The sequence below is a fragment of the Mustela putorius genome, unplaced genomic scaffold, assembly GCF_011764305.1.
Source record: "Mustela putorius furo isolate JIRA1106 unplaced genomic scaffold, ASM1176430v1.1 tig00003853_pilon_pilon_pilon, whole genome shotgun sequence".
Taxonomy (NCBI): domain Eukaryota; kingdom Metazoa; phylum Chordata; class Mammalia; order Carnivora; family Mustelidae; genus Mustela; species Mustela putorius.
This window is the reverse complement of record NW_025422005.1, coordinates 63,630,963-63,645,260: the sequence shown is the minus strand read 5'-3', so window position 1 is coordinate 63,645,260 and position 14,298 is coordinate 63,630,963. Positions and strand designations below refer to the sequence as shown.

At 42.1% G+C, this 14,298-nt stretch overlaps 1 pseudogene; it reads right to left on the bottom strand.

Moving 5' to 3' along the window:
* Positions 1-1,710: 1,710 nt before the first annotated feature.
* LOC123387410 lies at positions 1,711-1,835 on the bottom strand (annotated as a pseudogene).
* Positions 1,836-14,298: the final 12,463 nt, after the last annotated feature.

Sequence of the window (14,298 nt, the reverse complement as noted above, 5' to 3'; positions counted from 1 at the left end):
TTTACGCTTCTGTGGCTCCCAGTAGCATTTGAGCCCCTAAGGTCAGGAAGAATATCTGATTCATCCTTGTTTCTCTAGGCCTCCGCCAGAATCCTACACATGCAAGGCATTCACTGAGTGTCTTTGGGATAAATGAATAAATTCCCCGAGCCTTATAGCATACATATCTAGCATGACGGGTTTAGTCCTGGATGATATACTGAATATATCAGCAGGAGGGCTGTTTCCCCTCTGTACAGTTTTTCTTACCAACTGATTTAAAATTCTAAAAAGGATACTGTAGTTATCTTTCTATGAATCTTTTGGAGTAACTAGCATAGTTGTGAGATCGCAGTTGGTTCCTGGTAATACCTTGTTAAGTTCATTAGACAGAAAAAGATGTGAAGAAAATGATTTAGGATAAAAGCGGAGATAGGTACTTCTAAAATGATAGTAAAGAATGCCTCATGTCCACACATGTGTTTTGGTAAGGGGGAGAGGGAAGGAGAGAAAAAATTGGAGAAGATTAGAAATTATCCCCAGATCCTACAGTGAGAATTTCAATTCTATTTTTTCCTTCCCTATCACTGTCCTTATTTTTAGGATTCACAGTGATTTTTAAAAAAATCTTATTTACTTATTTATTTTTTAAGATTTTATTTTGTTATTTGACAGGCAGAGATCACAAGTAGGCAGAGAGAGGAAGGGAAGCAGGCTCCCTGCTGAGCAGAGAGACCAATGCGACATGGGGCTCAATCCCAGGACTCCTGGGATCATGACCTGAGAGGAAGGCAGAAGCTTTAACCCACTGAGCCACCCAGATGCCCCTAGGATTCACCGTGATTTTTGAGGAGATTCCCTACTGTCACTACACCCTTTCCTTATAGTGCAGGCTCTCATATTGCTTGACATATTGCATATTTCTATCTAGTAGATACAACTTGCAAACACCTTCCGAAGCATATTCCAAATCTTGAAAAAAATAATACTAGCAGTTTTGACATTTTATCATCCCCTAGACCAATAACGGAGCTTTCAAACCCCTTCTATTAATTCACATCGGTCTCTGGAATACTTTTTTTCTGAATTTAGCACAGCAGTGAATTAATTTCATCACGACTTTAATTAAGATTTTTTTAAAAAACCATAATCACAGATAACGCAGTTAAGATGGCTAAAAAGAGTCAGTATCAAGCCAAAAGCTACACTATGATTAGGCAATATATCAGGACAACACCTTTTCTCACAATTCAAGTCAAATAAAAATGAGGAATAGAGAGAGTGAAGTGGCTGCCCAGACTGGAAATCTATAGTCATGCCCCCATTTGCATGGGGGAGGGGAGGGCGGGGCGGAGCAGGAGGCAAGCCAGAAACGGAGTAAAAAGTAGATGTGGTAGCGAGAGCAAGCAATTGGACTTGCATGCATTTTTTTTTTTTAACGGTTTACTTTTGGTGGTTCAAAAAATAGTCCAAAATCATCTTTATATACATTCCTCTTATTCTCCTTCTGTTGTCTAGTGAAGTAAATACACACACACGCATACGCTACAATTATGATACACCAAACTTTTCATTTGCTTCCTATTCTTTCGTTTTGTTTTGTTTTTGCTTTTTAAACTTTTATTTTAATTCTAGTTAGTTCACACTCAGTTAAATATTAGTTTCAGGTGTACAATATAGTGGTTCAACACTTCCACATACCACGTGGTGTTCACCGTGACAAGGGCACTCAAAAATATGGAATGCTTCATGAGTTCGAATGTCATCCTGGCGCTCGGGGCGGGGTGGGGGGTGGGGGTATGCTTATCGTCTCTGTATTATTCCAATTTTAGTATATGTGCTGCTAAAGCGAGCACTTGGATATGTTTTTTAAGAGAGAACTGGGGGCAAATTCCACTTACTAAAACCTTGGGCAACTCAAGTTCTCTGAGTCTTCATGTCTTCATGTTTTATTAAATTATCCCACAAAACTAGGACTAATGAGCAATATTTAGTATAGCAGTAGATTTTATTAGGTTGCAGCAAACAGGGTCAATCTTGAAAGAAATTAAATATGGAAACAGAAAATTCTACTCCTATGACTTTAAAAAATGACGCTATCACCAAACTCACAAACGCAGTAATAATTATGCACACACACATAACCAGAGTGGGACCAACAGGACCTGTAAAAGAAAAAAAAAAACACATCAGCTTTCAATTATCACACACACAAACTTTACACAGAAATGACATATGAGTTAAGTCTTGGAGGACAAATTTAAATTCCCAGGAAAAAGACTTTTGGCAACTGACAGATTAAGTGTTCTTATTACTCCAGAGGGCTATGTAGGTAGAACTATTAGAGAAGAAGACTTTAGGTCACTGGCAGGCATGTCTAACCAGCAGAACAGACAAGAATGAAATAAGCCTTTTCTGAGGCTAGTGAACTCCTCATGCTGTATTCAAGCGAAAACTCAACTGAAGGTTGGATAATGTAATGGGTAATCACACATCCTGGAGACAGATTGCCTGGGTTGAAATCCCAGGTCCGCCTCTTTTATAAGCTGTGTCTTTTTGTGCCTCAGTGTAAAACGAATATAAAAGCAATGCCTGCCCCATATGGGTGTTATGCAGATCAAATAATTAACATATGTAAAACACATTAGTGCCATGTAAGCTTTAGACATCATTAATGATAGTATTTCTTGAAGGGATTATTGTAGAGGAACTCATGCCATGGTTGGATTGGGTGAGGTAATCAAAGAGGGATCTGCCTCTTCTGAGATCCTATCATCCTGTGTTTCTATATTCCCCGATATCCAGGGATTGAAATTGCTGATCAACTGAGCACGAGCTGAAGCATCTTTGAAAAACAAAACAAAACTATAACAATAAAAACCCATGTTTCTCTTAAAAAGATCTTCATCATCCTTTTTAAGATAACAATGAATAGCCTGTGTGAACAACTATTCATATAATTATTTCATAACTCCCAAAAGAAAATAGCTCCCCTCATACCAGTCCTTGAGCACCTAGGAGCAGCACGGATAGGCAGAAAGGAGTGGGGGATGGGAATCAAAATTAAATTCCTTTCAGAAGAAACCAGTCTATAAATGATTTTAGAGTGTGATGTAGACAAAATGAAAGATGGTTGTTTGGGGCCATGAAGAATATGTTCCCTTGCTGTGAAGGGTAAGCTTCAGTGGGGGTCAGGGGGCAGTGCTACAGGGGTCCACACCTTGAGGGAATGCACCGATTCCCTATTGCAAACAGCCTCTTCACTGTTCTCCCCTACCTCAGTCTCCCTGTCCCCCATCCAACGTATGCTCCTGTCTCAGTGTTCCTTCTAAAACGCTAATTGACCCCTGCCTCACACCTTACAGGGGCTTTCCATCCAGCCACAGGATGACGTGCAAATTCCTGGTCTCATGACTCATCATCAACCATAGCAAAGTTCCAGCTGTTTCCCACGCATGAGGTTTGTTTACATGCAGTTTCCTGAGCTCCCCCCCAGAGGTATCAAAATCAGAGTCTCCACAGCTGGACCCCGAAGTGAAGCAACTCAACCTAACTCTCTATCCCCATTCGGACTGGCTGCCATGACAAAAGTGTCTTTTTTTCATTGCATTTTAAGTGGAATAATGTTCGGCAGCCCTCACATCTACCTTCCCTCTCAATGGCAGCAGCAGCAGCAGCAGCAGCAGCAGCAAGCACTTAACAGAGCTCTGATTGAGGCAAATAGCCAAAGACAGCTTAGCCCTTTTCTCTGGCACTGTGTCTTCCAGCTGAACCGGAGATATAACTCACGGTAGCAAACCTGAAACTGCTACTCTTGACAGATTAATTCCATAACAAAAATCAATCATGGCACTTGTTGCCGGCATACATAATATTTTGAGTTTCCTGTCAAGCACCACCGAGAAGCAGACCTCCTTGACCTTGACTACATTAAACGAATGCACCGATACAGTAATGTAATCAGCTGATCACCGCATGCACCATCATCCCAGGTCTGCATAACAGTGATCAGCATTGAGCTCTTGTTTCCTGTGGCGCCTCCTGACCCAACCAAATTGCCATCCTTACTAGCAGAATGTCTCTTCTAGACAAAAATAGTAGCTGCAGCAACTCCCAGAAGTCTTCTTTTTCGACTGGTCACCTCAGGCGATATGTCAAGCTGATTTGCCTGCTAGCTTTTCCCTGAGCAAATATCAGCCAGCCAAACCGGGGATGGGGGGCGGGGGATGTGGAGGAGCACACACAATAAATCCCACTCTGGCCACAGATAGAATACCCTCCTGTTCAGAAAAACCCTTGTTCACTCCTCAGGCCAAAGAGGCAACAGGAAAGGAAGCCAGAACAGGTGGCTGGGTGAGTTCCTCACCTGCATAAGGAGCAAATTGAAAGTGTTGGAGCCATGGCATGCAAGGTGGATGGAATGGAGAGAAGAAAAGGAACTTCTTCTTTTTAACATTAGAGGGACTAGGTTACACCTGACAATGTGCATTGCATTTGGGGCAGAACCATCTGGAAAAGGGCGATTGACAATCCCGCTGGGTTGCTCAGCATGGCATGGATCAGGATGGGGGAAGATCGTCACAGCTGATGTCACCCGACAGGCAGAGCTTCTGAGTAGCCTAGGGTGAGTTTCCCAGAAACCAGGACCGCTCTTGCTAGAAACCAGTATTTTCCCAGAAACCAGGACCACTGTTGCTGATTTGCCTCAGTTGGTTACTTACAGCTAAGACAAGTGATACTTGGGCTCCTGGGGAAGTGGGGATGATGTGGCCACCATCCCCAGCATCCGATGCCTATAGAGAAGTCTTGTGCATCATGTCTAACCAGAAGCATGCTTGCATGAGTATTTCACTCATTCAAAGATGCTTTAGATACCTTTGAAGATAAATGGAGATATTTCATCCTCAAAGCTCTCAATTTACCTTTTTTAATAAAACGATCCTGTGGCAAAAGGGAAGAGCTAATTAAGCATTTCATTATCTGACTGGTATAATGAACCACAAAGTGGCAGTGAAAAAAAATCAGCATTGGGAAACATCTGTCCCACTCTAATGCTGAGAATGTCACAGCCTAGGACAGCATCTGCAGATGGAGGTTTTTAAAAATTGAAATAGAAGAATCTTCAAATAGCATGTTATAGAAATACCTCCAGGGAATAAACTCCAGGTAAAGTTTGCTCTTCAAACCTGCACATAGAATTTACTGTTCTTAGAAATGATAGTGTATCTGTACAAAGGAAATCATGCTCAAGTTGGCAGTGATTTAATGAATACAAGGAAATTATACTAGAATTTACTGTGTATTGTCTCTTTCATGCTCAAGGCTTTCCAAAGTGTCTTACTAACAAGCAATTAAAATGCCGAAAGTCCAGGGATGGTGGGCAATGGTAAAATGTCTACTCTTATCCTGGTAGCTTACAAATTGCCTAGAATAGCTCCTTGGTTGCTGAGAAATGTTGATTGTGGATGTCACAGCTGTCCTTGCAATTGTTTAAATAGGCGATGAGATCTGGGGTTCTCCCTAGGTAGTGGAATTTAAGGGAGAACTCCATTTGTAGCCTCTTCTATTAATACTGTAGTAAATCAGTATGCACACAGGGCTAGGCATTTATCCTGAAAATGTGCTGCCCAAAATCACATCACTCAAAAGTATCTAAGCAAATAAAAGCACTTGGCTTAATAATTTCTAATGTAAAATTAATAGATCACTAGTATTGAAATTTAGAAAATATACAGATAAGCAAAAAGAAGAAATAAGAACGATTTATAATCTCACCCCAGGGAGAGTTAATCGGCACAATGCCTGGTACATAGTAAGTGCTTCAGAAATACTTCTTAAATAAATATTCCCTTCTAGTCCTTTAAAATGCAAACGTATACACTGTTTAAATTAAAGTTGGATCATATCGTATTTACTTTTCTGAAACCTAATTGTAAAAATTTTAGCATTAGATCATATATAGTTTTCCAAGTCATTTTATATTCTAACAGTTTAAACGACTGGTTAGTATTACATTTGGGGAAAGATTTGGGGTAAAAATTAGGCAACATTTAATAACATATTCTCATTCTTTCATCCATTCAATAAATAATTTTTGGAGCACCTACTATGTAGTGCCTCTGGTCTAGACATATGAATACAACAGGGAACAGATAAAATTCTTGCCTTCAAGGAACTTAAACTGTAGTTGAGGAAGACAGGCCACCAAATTGAGAATAATAACTAAATGTTTGAAGATGGCAAGAGCCATGGAAGAGAATAAAGTTGGATAAATTGGATAGAGAATATCTGGAAAGTAGTGGAAAAGTAGTAATTTTTTTTTAAGAGTAGTAATTTTAAAAGGTGAAATTTAAATAAAGCCTTAAAGAAGGAAAAGGATTTGGTCACAGAAATATCTTAAGGAAAGTGCTTCTGGCAGAGGAAACAGCCAATGCACAGGCCGTACAGTTGGAATGTGATTGACATGCTCAAGGATCAGCAAGGTGGTTAGAGCAGGAACAGTAGAAAGAGTAGAGGACATGGTTGGAGAAGCACAGAGGAAAGAACAGGAGTTTTGGCTTCTTCTCTAAGGGAAACTGGGAGCCCCTGCAGTGTTTTGAGCAGAGAAATGACACAATGTGCCTTCTATTTTTATAGGATCTGCCTGAATGCTGTGTCAAGAATAGAATGTACGGGAAAATGTGTGAGAGGCTACTGCAGGGAAGCAAGCAACAGTGGTGATGGCTCAAACCAGAATAGGACTGTGAAGGTGGTAAGAAGTTTACTTCCAGATGGATTTTGTAGGTAGTGCCAATAGTATATATTGATGGCGGGATGTTGTGTGCAAGAGAAAGAGAAGCATGGAAAGTAAGTCAAGGCATCTGGCTCAGCAGCTGGAAAGGGTAGAGTTGCTTTGTATGAAGACGGGAAGACTATAGGCAGAGCAGGTTTCAGGAGGCAGAGATCAGGATTCAGTTGGGGGCATGTTAAATTTGAGATGTTTATTAAACATCCAAGTGGGGATGTTGAGGACATAGTTGGATTTAAGAGCCCAGAATTCCGGGGGAGTCCAAGAAACGAGAGTCTGGCTAGAGATAAATTCGGGGGGTCATGGACATAAAATTAGCTTTGAAGTCAAGGAACTGGTAAGATCACGTATGTGTAAGTGTGGGACAAAAGGGAATCCAAAGTGCCAAGGCATTCCAACATTGCCATGTCCACCATGGGAAGATGAAGACCTAATGAAAAAGACTTAATGGGAGCCCCCAGTGGGTGGGGAGGAAAATCAAGTGTGTGGGTCCTGGAAGCCATAAAGAAGGTGCATGAAGGAGGAAGGTATGATGATGTCAACTGCTGCTAGTGGGATCACTGGTTGTGTGAGATAGGAAATGGCACCCTCTACATGGAGAAGTGCTCGTACAGAGCCGCAGTTCAGCAAGTACAAGATGGACTAAACTCACATCCACCCGTCCCCTTTTTCAGGAGCCTTGTGCAGGCACAAGTTGCATAACTGTCATAGTAACCCTCACTGCTGATGGGAAAGATAAGGACCAAAGAATTAATCACTGAATTTAGCAACATGGATGCCACAAATGTCCTTGGCGGGAGGAATTTTGGAGGAGTGGTGGTCACAAAAACATCAATGTTAAGAGTTTAAGAGAGAATGAGAACAGAGGCATTGGGGACAGTGAATACAGATAGCTCTACACGGGGGAGATTTGCTACAAAGAGAAGGTAAGCAGTGGCTGGTGGGGGATATTGGGTAGAGTACTGGAAGAAACAGCTACTGGGAGCAAGGCACAGCATCGTTCTCCTGCCTTGACCACTGTGGTGGTCTTCTCACTGTTTGCTTACATACACTCTTGCATCCTACAGTCTTCTCTCCAAATATCCCTAGCGTGATCCTCTTAAATTATCAATTAAATAATGTCATAATCCCTTCCCATCACACTTCAAATGAAATCCCGTCTTGACCATGACCTGTAAGATCTTGCCTGCCTAACTCTGCCCCCTCATGTCTTACCCCTTGTCCCCTCAAATACTCAGGTCCAGCCCTGCTGGCCTGTTTCTCCCTCCAACATGCAGAGCATTCTCCCAGCTCAGGCTCTGCACTTGCTGTTCCTTCTACCTGAAACTCTCGGCCCCATATTTTCAGAGGCCTCACTTCCACATCTCACTCAGGTCTCCACCCAAACACTGCTTCGCCCTGACACAAATGGTCTCCCTATCACAAGCTGTGACAGTGCTGTTGGATTTTTCATAGTGCTAATCACTACCTGACTTCGTGTAATTCCTTATTACTGTTTGTCTTCCCTCAAACACGCAAGTTCCATGTAGACAGAGATGTTGTCTCATTTTAATTCATATCTTTACCCCCAGCCAGTACAATGACGTCTGGCACATAGCAGATGCTTAATAAGTATATGTTATGTACATGAGTAATTGAAAAAAACACTACTATTGACACTACGAACACTTTAATGATTTTTAACATATTGACATTAAAGGTCATGGGTTGGAGTTCTGTTGGCCTTGACAGATGAGCAGCGAGGAGTTCCAGGGGATACTCTTCCTTCCAGCATACATGGGCATGTGCCTTGAAGATAGGCAAAGGACTTGGTTCAACCTAATTGTACTGTTTAGGATTTTAATGTAATGGGAAAGTTTGGTAGAAAATAAAGTCAGAGGTGTCCTCTGTTGTAGTGGAGAGGACACCGGATATGCATCACAAGGGCTGGATTTAAGTCTGCACTCTATGTGCCTGTGCTGTGTGCTTTCTGCAAGTCACTGTATCTCTCTGTGCCTTTGATCCCTACATTTAAATTTGTGAGAAATAATACCTCCTGCACTTCCCTCACCTCCTTGCTTGAGGGCCAAATGAGATATTTGGGATAGTGCTAAACAAATGCGCATAAATATTTTCTCTGGATGAAAAGAAAGTGTTTGAAGTGAATCTAGGCAGGGTGGCGGGGAGAAGGCAGAGTTCTGCTGCGGCATATGCACCATCTGGCACTTTAAAATGTGTCCCTCAGGAAGAAAAATGAGACTGTTGTTGAGACTGCAGTCAAGAATCATTCCAAAAGTGATATTTTCCAACTCTAATAAGTCTGTGATCAAACAATCAGTTTCTGGGGTAAAGGCCACTCCTTTCCACCAACTGACCTGGAAGCATGTACCGTGTATTTAATGTCAGGAGTGTGCCAGCATAAGCAGTTTCTGCTGCTAAAGAATGGAAAATAAAATCTTGTGGCATGAGAGACTAGACACCCGCATCTAGCTGGAAACTGGAAGAGAAGCATGCCTCCACAGACCTCTGGATGTGCTGCCTGGCAAATGCCAGCCTGTCCCTGGAGTGACCAGAGGTGATATTTGAAATGCAGCATCTGTGTACAGCATAGTTGCAAAGAAAGAGGAGCTGCCTGAAGGGATGTGAAAACCAGGCCTGGCGGGGGAGTCGGCATAGCTCAGGGGTCTTGCGGCTGTTCCCTCTGCCTTCCCACAGCAGCATTTTCTTCCTACTCTTCTTCTTCTTTTTTTTTTTTTAAGATTTTATTTATTTATTTGACAGAGAGAGATCACAAGCAGGCAGAGAGGCAGGCAGAGAGAGAGAGAGAGGAGGAAGCAGGCTCCCTGCTGAGCAGAGAGCCCGATGCGGGACTCGATCCCAGGACCCTGAGATCATGACCTGAGCCGAAGGCAGCGGCTTACCCCACTGAGCCACCCAGGCGCCCCTCTTCCTACTCTCCTTACCTGCTCCCGTTCCCACTTCACCATCACCTTCTGCCACTTACTCATGGTCTGTGCCTGACCCACTGGGGTCACCCTGAACCTGGATCATTCCAGGTGCCGTGGCCCAGAAAACTAAAACAGCCTCTTAGTTTCCCAGGTCCAGATATTTCTAGAGAACTCCTTTTGGTCCAGCTCACCTAAACACTTTGAGTCTGGCCACATAAATTTTGAGTCCCTGCTCTCTTTATTTTGGACTGCCCTTGAGAAGGGTGCTCATCCCGGACTAGAGCTGTGTCAGGCCGGGTAGAACGTGGCTCTGCTCATTGGCAGAGACTGCGGGCTTGGACGGATGCCCTGAGAAATGATTAGGTGGCCCAGAAATTTTAAGTGATACCTTGTTTAGGCGAGGGCTTATGTGTGTGGGTTGCCCCCACAGTCTCTTCTAGAACCTATGTTTATTCAAAGAGCAGAAAGTTGTTAACTCAAAGAGACAGGTTCAATAGGTTACCAAATCTACTTGAAATCTTTCTTCTTGTCTATCAATCTAAAATATTTTATGTCAGGCTTATTAATTTTCAAGGATAACAAACTGGTTTCTAATGTGCCAGAAAAAGGGCCTGGACATTAAGTCCCATTAATTTAAGAACTGTTTGACTACACACACTTTTCTCATATTAGGCTTGGGCTGTCCACACTGTGCAGCAAAACTGGGGATCCTACCATGCTCTACCCTTTCTATGATGCCCACCCACCCAACTCTGATTCACTTCTCCAAGAGATTCTTCCTCATTCCTAGCAGTGAGAAATGGACATCACACTATGACCTCCTATTCCCAGGAACTTGCTTTTGACTCTGTAGACGACCACTATTTGGCAAACAATATAACCGGGGAAATGCTGTAACACTTCCACCTGCCAGACTGAAAATAGAGGCTGCCTTGGACAGATGGAGGACATAAGGACTCTCTGCTCTGACCATCAATGTCCCTGATACCATCCTTCTATAAAAATGAATTTTTGTGTCATTGTCATAGAGATGGAAGCTGGAAATGCTCTCCTCTTGGCTCTTAGCTACCAGCACTGCCTGAGTGTGCAGCTGGTCCAGGGCTTAGACAATTATGTGGCCTCTTGAGAAATTTTCTCAGAACAAGGGTGGAGCTGGGAACTCCACATCCCAGAATCTGAAGTGCAGTGAAGCTCTAATGCCCCAACACTTCCACATACCATTAACAGCCAGAGAATTGTCTTTGGGGATTTTCTTGAAGAGGGGGCTTGTAGAGACTCCTTGGTTATGTCCTGTAACCAGCCCAGTTGCCACTTATTAAAAAAAAAAAAAAAAAAGAAAAAGAAAAAGAAAAAAGAATGAGAAACCTTGGTTCTGCTCAATTCATGGGGCTGATGGTATAAGTTTATTGTAACTCCTATTTATTCCTAGATTTCTGCACTGGTTAAGGGAGGCATTCACACAGATAGACTTCTAGCTGGCAGATCGCCTCTTTATGATTGCGACAGCCACCAATGAAAGATGGAGTTTTGCACCTTGCCCTGGCGGTTTAACTACCCCTAAAGTGTGTCTTAGAAAGCCTGAAAGTAGAGTCTTTAAATAATGACCTTTCTGACCAGGAAGTCCAAATGAAGATAAGAATGATGATGATGTTGATGATAATGATAACATCAGTAAGCCCTATAGATACCTGGGAGTGTTAAGTGACTTGACTAGAGTCACATATATAGTAAATGGCCCCAATTTTAGAGAGGTTTCCATGACCATCAAGGAAAAACATGCAGGTGTTTGAGAATTTTACATGGACATAGATGACTCACTCTCAATTTTCCAGCCCAGATTTCTTTCTAACTTTTAAAATGGGGAATATTGACTTAGACTCTAGATATTTAGGGACTAAAAGGATTCCACCTCTCTTTGCATCTTGAACCACTCTCTATTTGTCTACAGTATGCACTGGGGGGGTTGGAAGAGAGACTCAATGCAGGAATTGCCTTAGAGGGCTCACTTGTGCCTGTATTTAGACTGCAAATGAGATACTGACCAAAGAAGGCATACATCTTTGCAGGAAGGATGGCTTTGGGGGTTCTGAAATCACATAACCACATACAGTTGGGCAGTTTGGCACAGCAGAAGGGTCTTGGTTTAAATAGAGCATGGAAATATTAAATACATGCCAAAGTCATAGGGCTGGTAAGGGACAAAACTCCTAGAACAGTGCCTGAAAAACAATAGGTTATCAGTAGATAGTTATTGGATGAATGAGAGTCCAAATTCAACTTTCTATTCCAAAGGCACTGCAGTTTCCATTTGGACGGTCTGCTTCCATCTTCGATGTCTTTCACTAATTAGCCCTGAGGAAAAAAGACTTTCTTAATTTACTCGTTATCTCTGCAACAGAGACATCATGTTTCAATAGTAAAGAATTATATCAAAGCGATGCTACTATGAAGATAGTAGGAACTCAGTCATTCTGACCATCCTCCTTGTGGGCCTGGAATTTCCTTTGTGTTTGACAGTGGAATATCAAATGAGTCTAAAATTAGTTTCAATGAATATTGAAAGGAAAGAATCCCACTTGAGATGATTATGTTGTCTTGAATATGATAGGCAGACCAAGGTGTCAGTCTCCCCCGCTGAGGAGAGCAGCAGATCAGATGGGGCTACACGATGACTCTGACCTGAGTGGGACCATTCCTGAGATTCATCAAGTAATCTAATTCAGGACTATTTCATGTTTTAGAGGCCAGTTAAAAATGGCCACTGTGGAATATCACTGTAATGCAACCTATCATAGTTTAGAACTCAGCATACAATTAAATAACCTATCCAAGGATATTATCCTAATCAAGTAGCATAAAAGAGCTTCTCCCTTAGTAAGGCATACCCCGCGTATGGGTAGAGACAGTGCTCAATGAGCATTCCACTTAGTATTTAACAGGTGAAAAAAGGCTTAATAAGGTGTCTCTTAGATTTTAAAATCTGAGAAATTTTCTCTCTCTCTTCCTCTCTCCTCTACCCCTTCATCTTCTTCCCCCTCTTCTTTTCTTTCTTAAACTCCCAGGATCAGTGAAATTTGTAAACTCCACCGAATTTCTTACCCACTATAACTGTGTTAGTAAAGCACTCTGTAATGCAGTTCTTGGTGCAAGAAATGGAGCCATTTAGCCCAGTTTAAACCCTATAAAATAACTGCCCACCACCACCAATTTGCTCTACCAGTGATCTCTCTTCTCATCAGTTGGTCTCACGCAACAAGAGGGTAAGTTTTAATTACTTTTTTCATGAGTACAAGCAAATGTTTTGCTGCCTACTTGTCTCCTGGCCTGTCTGTGAATGTTGGGAACAGAGGTGGGGAAAATTGGCAGAAGGAATATGGCAGAGCCAGGGCGGAGGGTGCCCAAAACATGGCTGGAACCTATGTTTCTGTATCCCTGACCAGAACGGATTTATTAAACCATGTAGGTAAGCAAAAGGCTATTGCACCTCCAAGGGGACCTGTTTATCCTTGAGGGTGAGGGAAAGGCTCACTCATGTTCCACTTTTGTATTATTGCATCTTCCTTTTGGTATGGGATCACATAATCAACAGTAGGCAGCACGGCAGAGGGTGGGGGGGGGCAGAAGCAAGCGATGTACCCCATCCAGAGCATGCTCGTGTCAACGAAAGGACTCCTCACAGAGACCCAGTGGTCTGGCCTGGACTAGAGTGAGGAGAATTTCAACTTCTTGGCTGCCACCATCTCTCTTCTTCAAAGTGGAGAAATTGGTCACTGAAAATGTGAACTGATCTTCAAAGTCTTTCTAGCTCTGCATAAACTTACTGATGCTCAAGTATAATTTCAATTCTGTTCACCTAGTGCCCTTCACCAGCACATAACCTCTGATTTTTCCCTTGGTATATATTTATTGCCTTAATGTTTCCTTACCTGCCCCCCAAGTTGAAGCAATTTAAAATGGAATAAAATTCAACACATATCACATTTGAGTGGTGTCTCTGTCATACAGAAATACTCTGTTCCCTGAGAGGAACAGAATGCAAAATAATTCCTCAATTAGTTTAGAGGTTGTGAACAGGGTGAAGAAAGATAAAGGATCAGAAGTGTTGTGAAAACTTATTTTAGTTTAAGCAGAAAAGAATTTTTTCTCAGGAAGGACTTATTTCATAAGATTATCACTTAACAGCTTAGTAAGTTATAAAATGTAGACTCCAAAATGATGATTCTATAATAGCCACCTTTAGCCTTTGTAAGTGAACTTGGCTAGGTGAAAACTAGACTTCCCGTGGAAACAAACACAAGTAGCCCTAGTAACCCCACAGCTTGTGGATGATATGTTTCCAACCATGTCCCACATTGGTTAAGGCCAACTGAGCAGCTCAAACAACAAATTCTGTAGCCCAGAGATCACATGTATGGCTTTAAGTTCAGTGACTAGAACACTGATCTAGCAAATCTTATACATCTGGAGAAAATTACCTGCAGTTGCATGAAAAGCATGATGAATTTCAAGAAGTACTCTCTGTTTTAGAATTTGATGACTAACCCTGTATTTAACCTTGAGATACTGATATTGTAGGAGACTTGGTGTGGTCCAGCATTGGCATAT